This window comes from Mustelus asterias, unplaced genomic scaffold, assembly GCF_964213995.1.
Source record: "Mustelus asterias unplaced genomic scaffold, sMusAst1.hap1.1 HAP1_SCAFFOLD_35, whole genome shotgun sequence".
In the NCBI taxonomy this organism is placed as follows: Eukaryota; Metazoa; Chordata; class Chondrichthyes; order Carcharhiniformes; family Triakidae; genus Mustelus; species Mustelus asterias.
The window spans coordinates 1,571,133-1,589,342 of record NW_027590117.1 but is presented as its reverse complement, the minus strand read 5'-3'; the positions used below and the strand labels follow the sequence as shown (position 1 = coordinate 1,589,342).

Here is an 18,210-nt window from a genome sequence, read left to right as displayed (position 1 = left end):
TCCACAGATTTCTGTGTAAAGAGACCGGGCTGGAACCTGCAATCGTCAGATAGCAACGTGGAAAGTAGCGAAATGAATCGCTTTACCCGTTAGGCTACGGCCACGCAAGGCTGCCTGTTTGCGGAGTTTGTGGAATATTCCTTGTTCAGTCCTGTTCGTTCTTTAGTTGGTTAGTGCAGTCCTCAGACTTTTGTCGCTTGTTCTCGACGGAAGCCGGTGGACGAGAGCATGAACAGCGTGCGTCGCTCCATGATTAAACTGGCTGCTTTTCCAAGACAGCGGGAAGTGTCAATAGATGGGAGGCTGGTTTGTGTGATTTCACGACACTTTGTAGTTTTTTTGCGGTCTTGGACAGAGCAGGAGCCATAGCAAGCTGAGATGCAACCAGAAGGAATGCTTTCTCTGGTGCGTCTGTCTGTATTCAGACTGTGCTTTGCATTATCTGCTGCTCAATGAGGATTGGGATCTTTCTGATTCTATCAGCTGAACTGTGCGTGTAGAAGTGACTTGTTCTGACTGCCAGCTTCCGGAACTGTAAAATAGTTTATAAATTAATTCTCTATCTGTCAATTTTTGGTACTGCAACTGACTTTCTGTATCCCCTCAGTCGGTGCAGACTCGATGGGCCGAATGGCCTCTTTCTGTACTGTCGGGATTCTATGAACGCAAAGCTGGAAATCTAAAACAGAAAATGCTGGATATGCTCAGCGGATGAGGCAACATTTTTGATTAATGGAGATTTTTGGAAAACAAGCTCCTGAACCACAGCACAGCTGCACAGTTTAAAGTTACCTTCCATCCACAATGGATGATCCATTCTATGATTTTGAATAATCCAAATTTGAGAATGTGCATTGTTATTCCGGTCGCCACAGCCTGAAAACCACTCCAGGCATTGATGTCGCCCTTGGATTTTAAATTTGTAAATCCATTCTCTATCTTTTAAAGCTACTATTGAAACTGTATCTATCACCCATTCAGTTCTTTGTGAGTGAGAAGGAGAATTGAAGAAATATTTGTATAATTTTCCTTTGACTGAATTTGTACAGAAGCATAAAGGCGGGAATCACACACATCACTTCATGAAAATCACCCGCTAAAGGCTGACAGTGTTTAATCAAGGGATGGTTCTCTTCATTCATTTATTATTAATGGAGAATAGAAAAGTTGGAACTGTATGCAATCTGGGCAATATAACTGAGCAAAGTGAAACACATGGGGACTGGTCACGATAAGCCTCCCATGGGTAGAAGACAAAGTGAAGGTGCGACGTTGACTGCCTTGTGAGACGGGGCAGGGAGACGTTGTAGGGTGAAGGTACATAGGAAAGTGGGAGTGCTAAACGTTTAATGCTCACTGTACAAGCAAAAGGTGCAATGCAGACTGCAGGCTGGATATTCAATTCTTACTATCCGAAACAGCAGTGATTCAAAATGCCACTTGGTTCAAAATAAAATGCCAACCGGCACTAATACATTCAGTTAAAAAGTATAGCCTTGCTGATTTATCATAATTTAAGTGATTTAATTTAATTACAGAGGAAAGCAGCGTACTGGTAGATTTCAAAATGATATGGCCAACAGATTTAGTATTTCGAAGTTCTCCGTCCCAGGTTCAATGTAATGTGAACGATTCTTGTCTGTTGTATCTATCTCTGATGTCTCAATCTCAGTCTACCAGAGTGTGCTGACATCCACTGGCCGCAATACAGAACTGCAGTAGCGTGGAAAAAATGCACATCAACTATCGCTGCAGACCGACATGTTGTTGTCAAAGAAGACAGAGGGTCGCAGTGGAAGGGTGCGTTTCTGAATGGAGAGCTGTGAAAAGTGGCGTTCCTCAGGGATCAGTGTTGGGATCTCTGCTGTTTGTAATATATATAAATGATTTGGAGGAAAATGTAACTGGTTTGATTAGTAAGTTTGCGGACGACACAAAGGTTGGTGGATTTGCAGATAGCAATGAGGACAATTAGAGGATACAGCAGGATATAGGTCAGTTGGAGATTTGGGCGGCGAGACGGCAGATGGAGTTTAATCCGGACAAATGTGAGGTCATGCATTTTGGAAGGTCTAATACAGATAGGAAATATACAGTAAATGGCAGAACCCTTACAAGTGTTGATAGACAAAGGGATCTGGGTGTACAGGTACACAGGTCACTGAAAGTGGCAATGCAGGTGGAGAAGATAGTCAACAAGGCATACGGCATGCTTACCTTCATCGGCCAGGGCAATGAGTTTAAAAATTGGCAAGTCATTTTGCAGCTTTATGGAACCTTAGTTAGGCCACACATGAAATATAGTGTTCAATTCTGGTCGCCAGATCACCAGAAGGATGTGGAGGCTTTGGAGAGGGTACAGAAATGATTTTCCAGGATGTTGCCTTGTATGGAGGGCATTAGCTATGAGGAGAGGTTGAAGAAACTTTGTTTGTTCTCACTGGAATGACGGAGGTTGAGTGGCGACCTGATAGAAGTCTACAAGATTAAGATAGGCATGGATAGAAGCTTTTTCCGAGTTTGGAACAGTCAATTACTATGGGGCACAGGTTTAAGATGCAAGGTTTAAAGGAGATGCACAAGGCAGATTTTTTACACAGAGAGTAGTGGGTGCCTGGAACTCTTTGCTGAGAGAGGTAGTGGAAGCGGATATGGTAGTGACTTTTAAGGGGCGTCTTGACAAATACATGAATAGGATGGGAATAGGGGGATATGGTCCCCGGAAAGGTAGGAGGTTTTAGTTCAGTCGGGCAGCACGGTCGGTTCAGGCTTGGAGGGCTGAAGGGCCTATTCCTGTGGTGTAATTTTCTTTGTTCTTTGTTCTATAACTTCGAATTTGCTATTACCTGGAGCATTTGAGTCGACGAGCACAGACGTACTAAAGGAAAATCTCGGTAATGAGACGATGGAGAATGAATTTCAGAGATAAGCAGATGATGTTACGGTCAAGATTTTGAGTAGAGGATCGTGTGGAATCATGTACTAATTAGAACAAAAGGCCCAGTTTCAATTAAGTATCTTCCAGGTAGAATGTGTACAGATTTGCAAAGTCTCTCAGGTTGATTTAGAAATTAATATCGCACACATATGTCGCATTAGAGACAGAAAGATACAGAATGAGTCCAACACTCAGAGATCTAGAATCTTAGAATGGATATAACAAAAAGAAGGAGACCATTCGGCCCTTTGTCTGTATGCTGGTCTGTAAAAGAGCATCTCATCTCATCCCTTTCCAAGTCCTTGTCTCATAAACCTGGATATCCTTTCACTTCAGGTGCTGACCCCATTCCCCCTTGATAGTCCTGATTTGATGCTGCCTCTGCCGCCCTCTCAGGAGTGCATCCCAGGTCCTCAACACTCAGCACATTAAAAACCATCCTTCTCTCCTCTGGCAATGGGAGCAATATTTCTTCATCTCCTCTTCTTCGACTGCACCCACAAACCCACCGCCTCTACCGTCTCGAAGGACAGCGGCAGTAGATACATGGGGACACCTGCACTGCAAGCTCCCCCTCAAGCCACTCAGTGTCCTGACTTGGAAATACATCGCGGCTCCTTCACTGTCGCAGTGGCAAAATCCTGAAAGACTGTTTGGCAAACAGCACTGTGGCTGTACCGACACCCCAGTGACTGCAGCAGTTCAATAAAGCAGCAAACCACCATCTTCTTAAGGTCAGTTAGAGATTGGCAAAGAATGCTGGCCTCGTCAGTGATGCCCACCTCTCGAAATGAATAAAACAAACACAAACTCGCAACTACAACCAGAGACGGACGAATACTGAACAAATCTCACTCACGTGCCTTTGTTGGATACAATATGAATCCCCCAACCACATTCACGAAAAGAGGGTAAAATGCAGTCGAAATTGGGCGATCGTTATCCAGTTGCAGTTTAACCAGAGTTTTATACAAGAACAGAGAACATCTTAACACAACGTGCAACATTTTAACCCAATATGGAATATCATGAGACCAGTTAATTATCTTTCTGCCGAACAGAAAACATCTTCACGGTGAATATTTTGACCCAACAGGGAACACGTTTACAGAGCAGGGCATATATTAACAGAACATTTTAAAAAATACACAAGATGGACCATATTTATACAGCCGGAAAGATACTTACAGCATGAGGGAAGCATTTTACACAACAGCAGAAAACACCTCTCAACAACAGAGAGCACAGTTACACAGCAGGAATTATATTTACAATCATGTATTTGCAACAGAAAATGCATTTTAAAATAGTGATTGATGTTCCAATTCCTTGTTTTGTCGGTTTTTCATCACCTTTGTCTTTCGTTACGTTTCCAGACAATCTCTCTTACTGCGATTGTGTGTTTTTCCCTGTTTTATTCTCGGTGTGATGCGGTGGCTGAACCTCCTGACACTGGAACTGGTATTAAATGATACAACGGCGAAAATCTGCCTGACTATATTGATAGACAGCACAGCTGACTTCTTCCGTAGCAGAGTGGTGCAGCGGAAGCGTGCTGGATCCATAAACCCAAAGTTCGGTGGATCACAGCCATCCTCTACTATTCCTATCATCACTGATAATGAAACGACTTGTGACTTTTACATGGAGTCTGCAGACAGGTAGTGACATCGGTTTCTCTTTTCCCCAAAAAACCTCGATCTGCAGTGAATCACTTTTATATGCAAGAAATCATATGAACGGGAACATCTTAACACAATATGCAACAATTTACTGACAGAAACATCTTCACGGAGAATCTTCTCACACAACATAGAACACATTTGCAGAGCAGGGGCCATATTAACAGAACAGAAGGGAGGGGGGACGGGGAGGGGGGACGGGGAGGGGGGGACGGGGAGGGGGGAGGGGGGACGGGGAGGGAGGGGGGAGCGGGAGGAGGTAGGGGGAGAGGGGGGAGGGGGAGGCAGTGGGGGAGGGGGAGCGGAGAAGGGGGAGCAGGCAGGGGGAGGCTGGAAGGGGAGGGGGAGGGGAAGGGGTGAGGGAGGGTGAGCGGGGCGAGGGACGGGAGGAGAGGAGGGAGGAGGGAGGGCGGAGGGGACGAGGGGGGAGGGGGAGAGGGCGGAGGGGACGAGGGGGAGAGGGCGGAGGGGACGAGGGGGGAGGGGACGAGGGGGGAGGGGGGAGAGGGGAAGAAGGGGAGAGGGGGAGGGGCAGCAGGGAGGGGGGAACGGCAGGAGGGGGACGGGGCAAAGGGGGAAGGGGGAGGTGGGGGGAGGGGAGGAGAGAGGAGGGAGAGGGGGTGGAGGCGGTGTGGGAGGAGTGGTGGAGGCGGGAGGGGTGGAAGCTGGAGGTGGGGAGGCGAAGCTGGGCTTGCCGTAGCAGAGTGGCGCAGCTGAAGCATGCTGGGCCCATCGCTCAGAGGTCGATGGATCGAAACCATTCTCTGCTACCTCCTCTTAACAATAATAACAGAACAACTTGACTGCACTTCTGCAACATTTGCGTGGAATATGCAGGCAGCTATCTGCATTGGCTCCTCTTTTCTGTTAAAGCCTCAAACCAGTTTGGTCTGCACACAAGGTGGAGGTACTGTGAGCATCACCAGGATCTATTCGTGACAGACTTTATGGTGCACAGGAAACGATTTCAGAATTTTTGGATAATGTGAAAGTTGGAAGCATTGTGAACTGTGAGGAGGATAGTGTGAAACTTCAAAAAGGACACAGACAAGTTGACGGAATGAGTGGAGAAGTTGCAGATGAAATTTAAATGTGAGAATTGTGAAGTGATTCATTCTGGTCGGAAGATTATAGAGAGACAATGAAAAGTAAAAGGAAAACAGTTCCAAAGTATCTAATCCATTTCATTAGTGAGGTTTCTCAGTCCTACAACTCTAAATGAAGTGCAACAGTACAACTCTAAAATAAAAGCAAATTACTGTTGATGCGATCATCTGAAATCAGAAGAGAAAATGCTGGAAAATATCTGCCGGTCTGGCAGCATCTGAAAGGAGTAAAATGATTTGATGTTTCGAGTCCAGATGACCCTTTGACAAAATGTTATCTTTATTGGTTTACTGCCAACTGGTAACTTCCTTAAAGTTAATAATAATCCATTCAAAATATCAGCATATGTGTTTTACAATCATCATTACTCGTTTGAATCAATTACTGCATCTCAGATTGCTTCTTGTTAGCTCATAAACGCATTTCGAAGTTATTTAACTGAATGCTGCTAGTTTTATCAGTACCTTAATGTCGACTGGTTTAAAAATCTTACCATCCCATCAGGGGTTCCACTTACAGGCATTAAATGCCATGAGGCGTCTGGACAGAGTGGATAGGGACAAACTGTTCCCACTCTGGAATGATGAAGAATGAGAGAGAACAGGTTTAGCATCATTAGCAAAGGAAGGAATCGGAACACGAGGAAAACATTTTTCACACAATGAGTGTGTAAAGTGTTGAATGTATTGCTGGAGAGTGTGGTGGATATAGATTCAATTGAAACGTTCTAAAGGAATTAGACTGTTATCTGAAAAGGAAGAATGTGCAGGGTTGCAGGGAGAAGGCGGAGATGTTCATTTTCTGTCACAACTCCTCACATCATTTCTCATTCATCACTCATCACTGACTCGAGTGCGAGCTGTTCTCTTGTCGTTTCTAAACAAGGAGAAGTGCAGCAATGATTAAACGACAGGAGATTTGGTGGCCGAAGTCTGACGGGAAAGTTAAAAAAAACAAATATATGTCAAAAAGATGAGGATGGCAGAGAGGCGAAATTTGAAATAACAACAGAAAATGCTAGAAACCTTAGCAGATCTGACATCATCTATGGAGAGAGAAACAGAGTTAATGCTTCGAGTCTGTATGATTCTTCTTCAGAGCTGAAGAGAGGTTGAAATGTGACGGATTTAAAATGTTGCAGAGAATTCGGAGCACAATCCAGATTATTCATTAAAGCAATTAAAAAAGCAAATGGCATGATTGTTTTTATTGCAAGTGGATTGGAGTAGATGAAGAAAGGTGTCTTGGTACAATTGTACAGGATTTTATGGAGACCACATCTGCAATGATGTGTACAGCTATGGTATCCACATTTGAGAAAAGATAAGCTCGCATTGGAGGCTGACGAGAGAAGGTTCACTAGATTGCCCCCCGGAATGAGGAGGTTGTTCTATGTTGAGAAGCTGAGTGAATTAGGCGAGAGATCCTGGAGCTCAGAACAATGTGTAGATGCTGAGTGAACGCTTCCATTGCTGTCCTCTGGGCAGACGAGTGGCAGATAAAGTAAAAGTAAAGAAAAGTAAAGTGAAAGTAAAGTGAAAGTTAAGTTTATTAATCACAAGTAAGTTTTACATTAAGACTGCAATGAAGTTACTGTGAAATTCTCCGAATTGCCACAGTCGGGCACCTGTGCGGGTCAATCACCTAACTAGATGAAGTTCAATGCAGAGAAGTGTGAGTTGATTCATTTTGAGATTGTGGAGAAATAAAGAGAGAAACTCTTAAGGAAATGCAGGAAAAAAGGGATCTCGGTTTCTCAGTACCAAAAGTCATTGAAGGTGGTTGAGCATGTTGAGAGAGCAGGTAATAAAGCAAATGGCATCCTACGTTTTATTGGAGGATTGAATACATGAGTAAGAAGATCATGTTGAGCTTTCAAATACACTAGATAGGCCTCACCTGGAGCACTGCATCCAATTCTGGGCACCACTTGAAGAAGGTTGTGAAGGCAATGGGGAGAGTGCAAAGGATATCCACATGAATGATTCTATTGATAAAGATTTGTAGCTATGAAGATCGATTTGAGAAGTTGGATATTTTTCCTCAGGGAAAGACGTCTGAGAGGACCTGCCGAGGGATAGGGAGCATTGAGGAAGCAGCTGTGCTGCAAAAGGACTTGGATAGGCTGGGAGAGTGGGCAGAGAATTGGCAGATGGAATACAATGTGGAAAAGTGTGAGGTTACGCACTTTGGAAGGAGGAATGGAGGCGCAGATTATTTTTTAAATTGTGAAATGCTTAGGAACTCAGAAGCACAAAGGGACTTGGGAGTCCTTGTTCAAAATTCTCTTAACGTAAACGTGCAGGTTCAGTCGGCAGATAGGAAGGGAAATGCAATGTCGCGTGGGCTGGAATACAAGAGCACGGATGCACTTGTGAGGCTGGCAAAGGCTCTGGTCAGACCCCGTTTGGAGTAATGTGAGCAGTTTGGGCCCCGTATCTAAGGAAGGATGTGCTGGCCTTGGAAAAGGTCCAGAGGAAGTTCACAAGAATGATCCCTGGAATGCGGAGCTTGCTGTATGAAGAATGTTTGAGGGCTCTGGATCTGTACTCTTTGGAGTTTACAAGTACGAGCGGGGATCTTATTGAAACTTATCGGATAATGCGAGGCCTGGATAGAGTGGACACAGAGAGCATGTTTCCACTTCTAGGAAAAACTAGAACCAAAGGGCACAACCTCAGACTAAAGGGACAATCCTTTAAAACAGAGATGAGGAGGAATTTCTTCAGCCAGAGAGTGGCGAATCTGTGGAAATCTTTGCCGCAAAACGCTGTGGAGGCCAGGTCATTGAGTGTTTCTAAGACAGAGATAGATAGATTCTTGATTAATAAGGGGATCAGGTGTTATGCGGAAAAGACAGGGAAATGGGAATGAGTAAAATGGCGGAGCAGACTCGATGGGCTGAGTGGCCTAATTCTGCTCCTACGTCTTATGGTCTTATGGAAGAGAAAGAAGTGTTGCTTTCGCACTGCTACTGCAGAATGACAGGGACGCGGGTTCAATTCAGGCTTTGGGTGGCTGTACGTATTTTCCACATTTTCTCTGTGTCCATGTGGCTTTCCTCCGGGTGCTCTGGTTTCCCCCACACTCCATTGATAAGGTAAGTGGATTTACCATGCTCGATCTGCCCTTATGTCTCCCAGTATGTTAGATTAGGAGGATTAACAGGGTAAATATGTGAGGTTGCGTGGATAGCTCAGAGAATCAGTGCAGCCTCAATGGGCCGAATGACCACCTTTTGCAATGTAGCCATTCAATGGTAGATGTTTTCATGTTCCAGTCAAGAGTTCATCAAGAACCAGGAGAAAATTTTCAAAATAAGCGTCAAAATTGCAACGATTCAATGCCTAATTTTTAGGCATTGTAGGAAAATAAAGGACCATTTAACATGGCCAATCCACCTAACCTGCACATCTTTGAACCACAGGAGTAAACCAGAACACCCAGAGGAAACCCACGGGGGAAGATGTGCAAAATCTGCACAGTCAGCAAAGGTCAGGACCAAACCCGGGTCTCTGGGGCTATGAGGCAGGAGAGTGGGATTAGATAGCGTGCAATTTCAATAATGCAGGGTAGACTTGATGGGCCAAATGGACTGCGACTGCATTGTAAAGATTCTGTGGTTTGGGAATCTAAAACATGATACTATTGACTCGAGCAGTAGGCTTGAGGGGCCATGCAGTCCACTTCTGATCCGATTTATTGTGCTGCTGTGTCCAGAAAGCTGCTGATTGATTTCTCATCATTAAATCAGAATTTCAGTCCAAATACTGTTAATGCATCAACCCTGTGCTCAGTGACAAACACTGACTTGTGGTTAAACAATGTCTCAATTTTAATATTCTTATCCGTGTTTCCAAAACCCTCCATGTCCTCAGCTCTTCCTCCCTTTCATCACCTCCAGCATAACAATCCTCTGAGATATCTGAGCTCCTCTGATTCTGCCCTCGTGAGCATCCCTGATTCGGTTCATTCCACCACTGGTGATCGTAATTTCAGCTCTCTGGGTTTCAGCTCTGGAATTCCCTCTCTCAATGCCCCCGCTTCTCGCTTGCTTTCCTCTCGTTCATTTTTGTCGCCTGCTTGCTTCATTTATTTCCTCCTTCCTATCCCGTGGGTCTCACATTTTCCATCCTCTGACTTTCCGCAGTCCTTTGGCCGCTTTAACTGCCATCAACGAATTATAATTGTTCAACTATAATTTTCCCCGTGGTTCCACTTTAAGGATTATTTCCGCCTCCAGCTCTTTGATTTCTCATTGGTTTCAGCTGCGGATCGAATTGAATGACGCAATGACGCTGCGCAGGGAGTGACGCTGCGCGTGTCGCACAGGAGCGGCGCATTCCGATTGGGCAGTGGGTTACGATTGGCTGAAGGAGGTGTCAATCACATTGAGGGCGTGTGTTGCCATAAGCGCGGTCTACGATTGGTTAGAATTGGGTGCGTCATTTTCAGTGGTCTCACAGTTCAGCCGGTTAGAGCTCACGGATTGGACAAAGTAGCTGTCACTCAGTCGGCGCAGAGCGTCCATTGGAGAACCACGATGGGTCAATTTCCGATTGGTTTTCCCAGCTGCCGGTCACAGGCCGTTGGCGGGGATTTACCCCGGGCCCATCAGACACCGCGCGGAGCGGCAGCAAATGTCCCGCCAGTGGCTTCAGTCCCCGGGCCCGGATCCTGAGCCCGCGGCGGGGCTCCGAATGGGGGCAGGGTTTCGGCAGCGGGAATCCCGTCCTGCCCGGTTGTAAATGGGGCGGCACCGTGGTTCGCACTGCTGCCTCACAGCGCCAGGGACCCGAGTTCGATTACGGCTTGGATCACTGTCTGTGTGGAGTTTGCACGTTTCCCAGTGGGTTTCCTCCGGGTGCTCCGGTTTCCTCCCAAAGTCCAAAGATATGCGGGTTAGGTGGATTGGCCATGCTAAATTGCCCTTTCGTGTCAAGGGGACCAGCTAGGATAAATGCATGAGGTTATGGAGATAGGACTTGGTGGGATTGTGGTTGGTACAGACTCGATGGGCCGAATGGCCTCCTTCTGCGCTGTTGGATTCTATAAATCGCAGCTCAGGGTTTCCAATGGCAGCTTCCTGTGTAAACATGTCGCTGCAGTTCCCCAGTCTCAGCAATGCCGGTGTTACAAACTCCCCTGGAGTCAGACCAATCAGTACATAAACTGGAATCTTCCTGTGCTCTGTGTGTGGGGCTCAGTGCCACACTGGGTTAAAGCAGCTCACTTTGCAGAGGCCACGGTTAGATACTGGGATCTTCCTGTGCACTTGTTTGGGGGTGGGGTTTGCTTACTCTGAGTGGATCTCCCTTATTGTTTGGTTTTAATTATAGCCTCTCTCTCTCTTACAGACTGAGCAGAATGGCCTGATCTGACGACACACATTGAGATGGAGGAGCTGCCGCTCGAAATGAAGATGATTGAGAACTCCAGCTTTCTCTACACTCGTTCACTGAGGCCCAGCCCTTCATTTATCATTAGTTTTCCCAGGATGTCAGGTACATTACCATCTTCATCTGCTGTGCACACTGACCTGACAGTGGGAAGGTATTGGAGCAGGATAGTGCAGTCAACCATGTCAAAGGTGTGGACAGGCTGAGAAGGATAAGGAGGGATAGTTTAGCTGGGTAAGACTGCATTTACCCCGTTCCGATCTTTTCCTTCATATGCAGAATATCACCTGCAATGATTTCTCTTCCCACTTCTGTTTTGTTAGCACCCAAATCGCCCAAGGATCTATCCTTGGCTCCCTCCAATTTTTCATCTACACCTTATCCCTCAGTGGCATTATCTGAAAGCACAGTGTTAGTTTTCACATGTATGCTGATAACACCCAGCTCTACCCCACCATCACCTCTCACAACCAATCCCCTGTTATTAAATTATTAGACTCCTTCTCCGACCTCTAGTACTGGCTAAGCAGAGAATTCCCCCAATTAAATATTTGGAAAACCAATGTTCCCACCCCAAATTCCGTTCCCAATCACTGACTCCATCTCCCCCCGACGTTGAAACAAACCCTCATAATCTTGGCACCTCATTAGACTCGGAAATGAGATTCTGACCACATATCTGTTCCTTCACCAAGATCACCTATTTCCAGCTGTGTAACATCACACATTGTTTGTAATATCTCAGTTCACCCGTACCTGAAACCCTCATCCATATTTTTGTTACCTCTAGACTTGATAATTCAGGCACACTCCTGCAGCAGATTTCCTTCCCTGAAGCTCATTAGTCAACTAAATAGGGTTTTATGACAAGCAACAATTAGATTGTTGATTGCAGATTCATATTGAATTCAAATTTCACAATCTGCCCTGCTGGGTTTTGAACCCAGGTCCCTCGAGCATTCCCCAGAGTCTCTGGATCACTAGCCCATGACGCCACTGCCTCCCTTCATCAATGTAAGGACTGGAATTTGAACGCACGCCTCTCGAGGAGACTGTGACCTGAACGCAGCACCTTCGATGACTTGGCCATCCTGACACAGACTATGTATTTCACTCCTCTGCCACTTTCTGGTTCCCCTTTATTTCCCAGTCTCAATCTCTCAGGAGCTTATGTTCACTTTAGTCTCCCTCTTTATTTTTATATATTTAAAGAAGCTCTTTCTGATCCTTTTTATATTACTTGTTCATTTACGTTTGTAGTTCATCTTCTCCCACGTTAGTATTTTTTTGGTCATCATTTGTTGGTTTTTGAAACTTCCCCAATGCTCTGTCTTACCACTAATATATGAAACATCCTATGTTCGTCTTTCAGTTTAATGCAATCTTTAACTTCCTCGGTTAACCATGGTTGATTTATTCCCTTCCAGAATCCTTGTTTGTCACTGGTATACATCTTTGTTATAGAGGTTTACAGCATGGAAACAGGCCCTTTGGCCCAACTTGTCCATGGCGCCCCCTTTTTTTTTTAAACCCCTAAGCTAGTCCCAATTGCCCGCATTTGGCCAATTCCTCTATACCCATCTTACCCATGTAACTGTCTAAACACTTAAAAAGATAAAATTGTACCTGCCTCTACTACTACCTCTGGCAGCTTGTTCCAGACACTCACCACCCTCTGTGAAAAAATTGCTCCTCTGGACACTTTTGTATCTCTCCCCTCTCCCCTGAAACCTATTCCCTCTAGTTTTAGACTCCCCTACCTTTGGGAAAAGATATTGACTATCATGCTGATCTATGCCCCTCATTATTTTAAAGACCTCTATAAGATCACCCCTCAGCCTTCTACGTTTCAGAGAAAAAAGGCCCAAGACAGTCTGCACATATTGAATACAGTGTTACCTTTCAGATAAGTACTCTTGAATCAAGTTTATCTTAGTGGGAGGCCCAGCAACACCCCGGCATTGAAATTCCAGGGCAGGGGCAGAAGAAGTGGAGGGCAAAGAGACATAAGATTCAGAATAAGATTCCCTGTAGTGCTAAAGGAGGCCATTTGGCCCATTGAGCCTGCATTGACAACAATCCCAGCCAGGCCCTATCCCCGTAACCCCATATGTTAACCCTGCTTGTCCCCCTGGCACTAGGGGGCAATTTAGCATGGCACATCTTTGAACTGTGGGAGGAAATCAGAGCACCCAGAGGAAACTCATGCAGACACGGAGAGAACATGCAAATGTCGTCACAGTCGCCCAAGACTGGAATTGAACCCGGGTCCCTGGTGCTGAGGTGTAGCAGTGCTAACCACTGTGCCACCATGTCCCCAAGGTAGAATAAGCCATGTAGACCTATATCTTCACAGAAGAGCAACTTGCTTATGTAAATAATGCAAGGAGAAGCAACTTGCCATTAAAACATTCTGTAAATATTCTGATTTTCTTATATAGAGATCATCTTGATATATGCAAACAATATTGCAGTTTCACAAATCTATAAAAGCGGGAGTAACGATGAATCTAAGGGTGACTCTCCTTAGAGAGCTAGTTACAGTAGCTGTGGGAATCTTTTGCCGATCAAGTTTAAAAAAAGGAATTTACAATTGTTTTAGCCCTTGATAGACACACTCCCACATTCTTGGAGAGATGCTGGAAAGGCAGAACTTGACCATGACACAATCTGCACAAAGTGACTCCAGAAACACATTGAGTGTTTTTTGTGAGTCAAAAACTATTTTCATAATGTATGTCATTGCTGATCGATCGTCTTTTCTGCTAAATATCTTTTGCAGTCCAGTCTCGCCAACTCTGCTCTCATTCTTTTGCAATTACCCTTATTTACGTTGAACACAGTTGCTTCTGACCCACGTTTGCACTCTCAAACAATGCTAAATTCCACCATGTCAAGTTCACTGTTTCCTAGCGGAGCTTTTACTCTGATTGTTTATGAAAGCTGTCTCATTACACATTACAATATTCAAACTGGCCTGATTTCTGCTTGGATTCACAAAATATTCTTCATGGAAACTGTGCCGAATGCACTCTGAATTCTTCCTCATGGCTACCTCTGCAAACTTGATTGTCCGAATCCACAGGAAGATTAAAGTCAGCCACTGACGGGAAGTACTAGACGATGAAGGATACTCTGTCCACCGTGTCCCATGTTTGTCTTCTGAGGAGGTCGGTGCGGTTTTTCGCTGTGGCGCGTTGGAACTGTCGATCGATGAGTCGAGCGCCATATCCTGTTCTTGTGAGGGCATCTTTCAGCGTCTGGAGGTGTCCGTTGCGATCCTCCTCATCTGAGCAGACCCTGTGTATATGGGAGTTAAAAACCTCACCAACCTCCTCAGAAGACAAACACGAGACACGGTGGACAGAGTATCCTCCGTCGTCCAGTACTTCCCCGGAGCGGAGAAGTTACGGCATCTCCTCCGGAGCCTTCAACATGTCATTGATCAAGACGAACATCTCGCCAAGGCCATCCCCACACCCCCACTTCTTGCCTTCAAACAACCGCACAACCTCAAACAGACCATTGTCCGCAGCAAACTACCCAGCCTTCAGGAGAACATTGACCACGACACCACACAACCCTGCCACAGCAACCTCTGCAAGACGTCCTGGATTATCGACACGGATGCCATCATCTCACGTGAGTACACCGTCTACCAAGTACACGGTACCTACTCTTGCAACTCGGCCAGCGTTGTCTACCTGATACATTGCAGGAAAGGATGTCCCGAGGCATGGTACATTGGGAAAACCATGCAGATGCTACGACAACGGATGAATGAACACCGCTCGACAATCACCAGGCAAGACTGTTCTCTTCCTGTGGGGGAACACTTCAGCGGTCACGGGCATTCACCTTCTGATCTTCGGGTAAGCGTTCTCCAAGGCGGTCTTCACGACACACGACAGCGCAGAGTCACTGAGCAGAAACTGATAGCCAAGTTCCGTACACATGAGGACGGCCTAAACCGGGATCTTGGATTTATGTCACACTATCAGTGACCCCCACAGCTTGCCTCCTGGACTTGCAGAATCTCACTGGCTGTCCTGTCTGCAGACAATGCACATCTCTTTAACCTGTGTTTAATGCTCCCTCCACTCACATTGTCTGTATCTTTAAGACCTGGTTGGCTGGAGAGATTTACATTCTAATCAGTATTCTGTAACTTGATTTTGTGTCTCTGTATGCCCTGTTTGAGAGCAGATGTCCACTCCATCTGACGAAGGAGCAGCGCTCCGAAAGCTAATTGCATTTGCTACCAAATAAACCTGTTGGACTTTAACCTGGTGTTGTTAAAACTCTTACTGTGATTACCCCAACGCCGGCATCTCCACATTGTGTAATTACCACAGTTTGAATATGTGCTTTGTGCAGCATTGCCAATGTCTCTAATATGCGTCAGGAAGAGCAGTATTCCTAACACCAACCCTCCTGGAATCCCACTTTAACCGACCTCCATTCCAAATAAAAACATTTCCCACTGCTGTGTTTCCTGTCACTCAGTCAGTTTCCTATCCATGTTGCTGCTGTCCCTTTTATTCTATCAGCTCCAAATGTTACCACAAGTTTGCTGTGTGCCCCTTTATTTATAAAATGTTTTTTGGCAGTCCATGTTCACATTAACCACATTACCCTCATCAAACTTTTCTGTTACCCTCATTAAAATCTGAAGCAAGTTAAATATGATCCCCCTTTAATAATTATGTATGTGTTTTCCTTAATGTACATTAGCACAAGTGAGTGTTAATTTAATCTCCAGTGTTTGGAGATTAAACCTCAAACCAGTTTAACCTCGTTGCTGAGGTTAAACTGATTGGATTTAGTTGCCTTGTCCTCACAGCCTTTTCTGAAGAAGTGTGTTTACCATTTGCAATTCTCCAGTCCTCTGGCACCACCCATATAACTAGCTCGGATAGAAAACTTTTAAACATTGCCTCTGCAATTTCCACCCTTTTTTTCCCCTCAGTATCCATGCTTGTGTCTTGTCCAGTCACAAGAACACAGGAAATAAGGGCAGACATTTACTATATGGCTCATCAATAATGTTAAACCATTCAAAACAATTTTGATTTCTGTATCTTTATTGGCATACAGTGCAAAGCACAGAGGCACAGTATTAAAACAAGAACAGCAACATCATCAGACAATACATAGATAGAAATCACACTATGTTTCTGACAAGTTTTCTAAAAGTCACTACATTTTCAGCATTCCCAACAAAATCATTTGAAATATCAGCAATTCTATTGGGGAGAAAACAAACTGTGACTATTAAGATGTGAATCAAATTTCTGTAGTTTATACTGACGATCACCAAAACTATGGTAACTCCGAAGAAAGAACTTTTCAAGCTTGGGTAATAAGGTTATGTACTAATTTATAAATTTGAACTAAACCATAAATCAGCCTCTTGAAAGGTTGCAATCCAATAATTCCGAATCCCTCATAAAGTATTCCCCTCATGCCTTCCATTTTCCTGGTTACACAGCTTTCCACTCTTTCTATCAGCTGTATATCTTTTTGAAAGTGTGGGTTCCAAACTGTGGATGCAGACTCCAGATGTGGGCATTCCAGCTGCTTAAAGAGTTTCAGATCTTGGGATTGAACTGCACTTTACTCCTCACTCCCTTGATTCCCTGAGAAACCAAAATTTGTCTATCTCAGCCTTAATTGTCATAGACTGTCATAACCTGCAGTGTAGATGGAGGCCATTTGGTCCATTGAATCTGCACTGACTCTCTGACAGAGCATCCCACCCAGAACCTATCCCGGTAACCCCACATATTCTGCTAATCCCCCGAACCAATATATTTGGGACACTAACAGGCAGTTTAGCAGAGTCAATCCACCTAACATTTGGAGAATGGAAGGAATCGCAAACATGGGGAGGACATGCAAACATTATGCAGGCAATCAGCCAAGGTGGAATTGAACCCGGTTCCCTGGTGCTTTGAGGCAGCAATGCTAACCACTGTGCCACCACTAGTGTATTCAACAATGGAGCATGTCAAAGGATCACAACCCAATGAGTGCAGAAATGTATTCTCATGTCAGTGTGAAATGATCTGATCCTTACACTGAGCCAGCTTCCGCAATCTCCCAATGTCCACAAAATCAAACCCCTTCAGAATCTTGTATGTTTTAATGTTTTGCCTCTCATGCTTGTGAATCACAGAGAATACAGACCCAGTTTACGAAGGGTCACATCATATGAAACCCTTTCACCCCCGTGGACCAATTTACTGACCCTTCGTTAGTGATTGAAGCATAATGAGAAAACCCTTTCCCACAGCGAGTAGTTCAGCTCTGGGATGTATTGTCTGACAATGTGGTGATGCTGCTTCAAGTGAGGCATTCAGAAAGGAATTGGATTGTTAAAGTTACACGAGCAGAGTGGCACTGGTTAGCGCTACTGCTTCACAGCGCCAGAGACCCATGCTCAATTCCTCCATGGCTGACTGTGTGGAGTTTGCACATTCTCCCTGTATCTGCATGGGTTTTCCCCAGGTGCTCCAGTTTCCTCCCAAAGACTAAAGATGTGCAGAATAAATAGATTAGACATGATATATTGCCCCTTAATGACCCATGATGTGTAGGTTAAGAGGGTTAGCCATGGGAAAAGATGTTCTTCCAGCGAGTCAGTGCAGATGCAATGGGCAAATGGCCTCCTTTCTCACAATGGATTATGAGGGATCCAATGGACACTCAGTGCTTCCATTTGTGAAGCCAAGGATCCCATCCACTTTGCGAACGACTGTCCGAAACTATCTCACTTTCAAATATCTCCCTGAACCTCACTCCCTCTGAGCCTGCACACTGTTTCGAACTGGACCATTCAGTTTATTTTGCCTCTCCCCATCTCTTCTGTGAAAAGGCAGCACTGTTCCTGAGTGTGGGATTAATAATGTGCCTCTTCCACAATATCAGTGAGAACTGATACTGCAGCTTCTGTTTCTCCAAGAGAATCTTTCTGGCTAAAGCCAGAATTTACAAGAATTTCTGTCACTGAGACATTGTCTGGCCGTCTGTGTCTCGCCGCCCTAACTCACTCTGTCTCTGTCTCTCCCTCCAACCACTCTCA

The 18,210-nt window shown here is 45.1% G+C and overlaps 1 protein-coding gene and 1 long non-coding RNA gene across 2 annotated transcripts in view; one reads left to right on the top strand and one right to left on the bottom strand.

Annotated features, from left to right (window-relative positions):
- Nucleotides 1-18,210, bottom strand: part of LOC144482281 (uncharacterized) — a 319,714-nt gene that overhangs the window by 267,281 nt on the left and 34,223 nt on the right. The window lies entirely within an intron of this gene.
- On the top strand, nucleotides 10,344-15,409 carry LOC144482340 (uncharacterized). The gene is made up of 3 exons (XR_013495943.1): nucleotides 10,344-10,576; nucleotides 11,085-11,231; nucleotides 13,909-15,409. It is a non-coding gene; the product is annotated as an uncharacterized LOC144482340 (long non-coding RNA).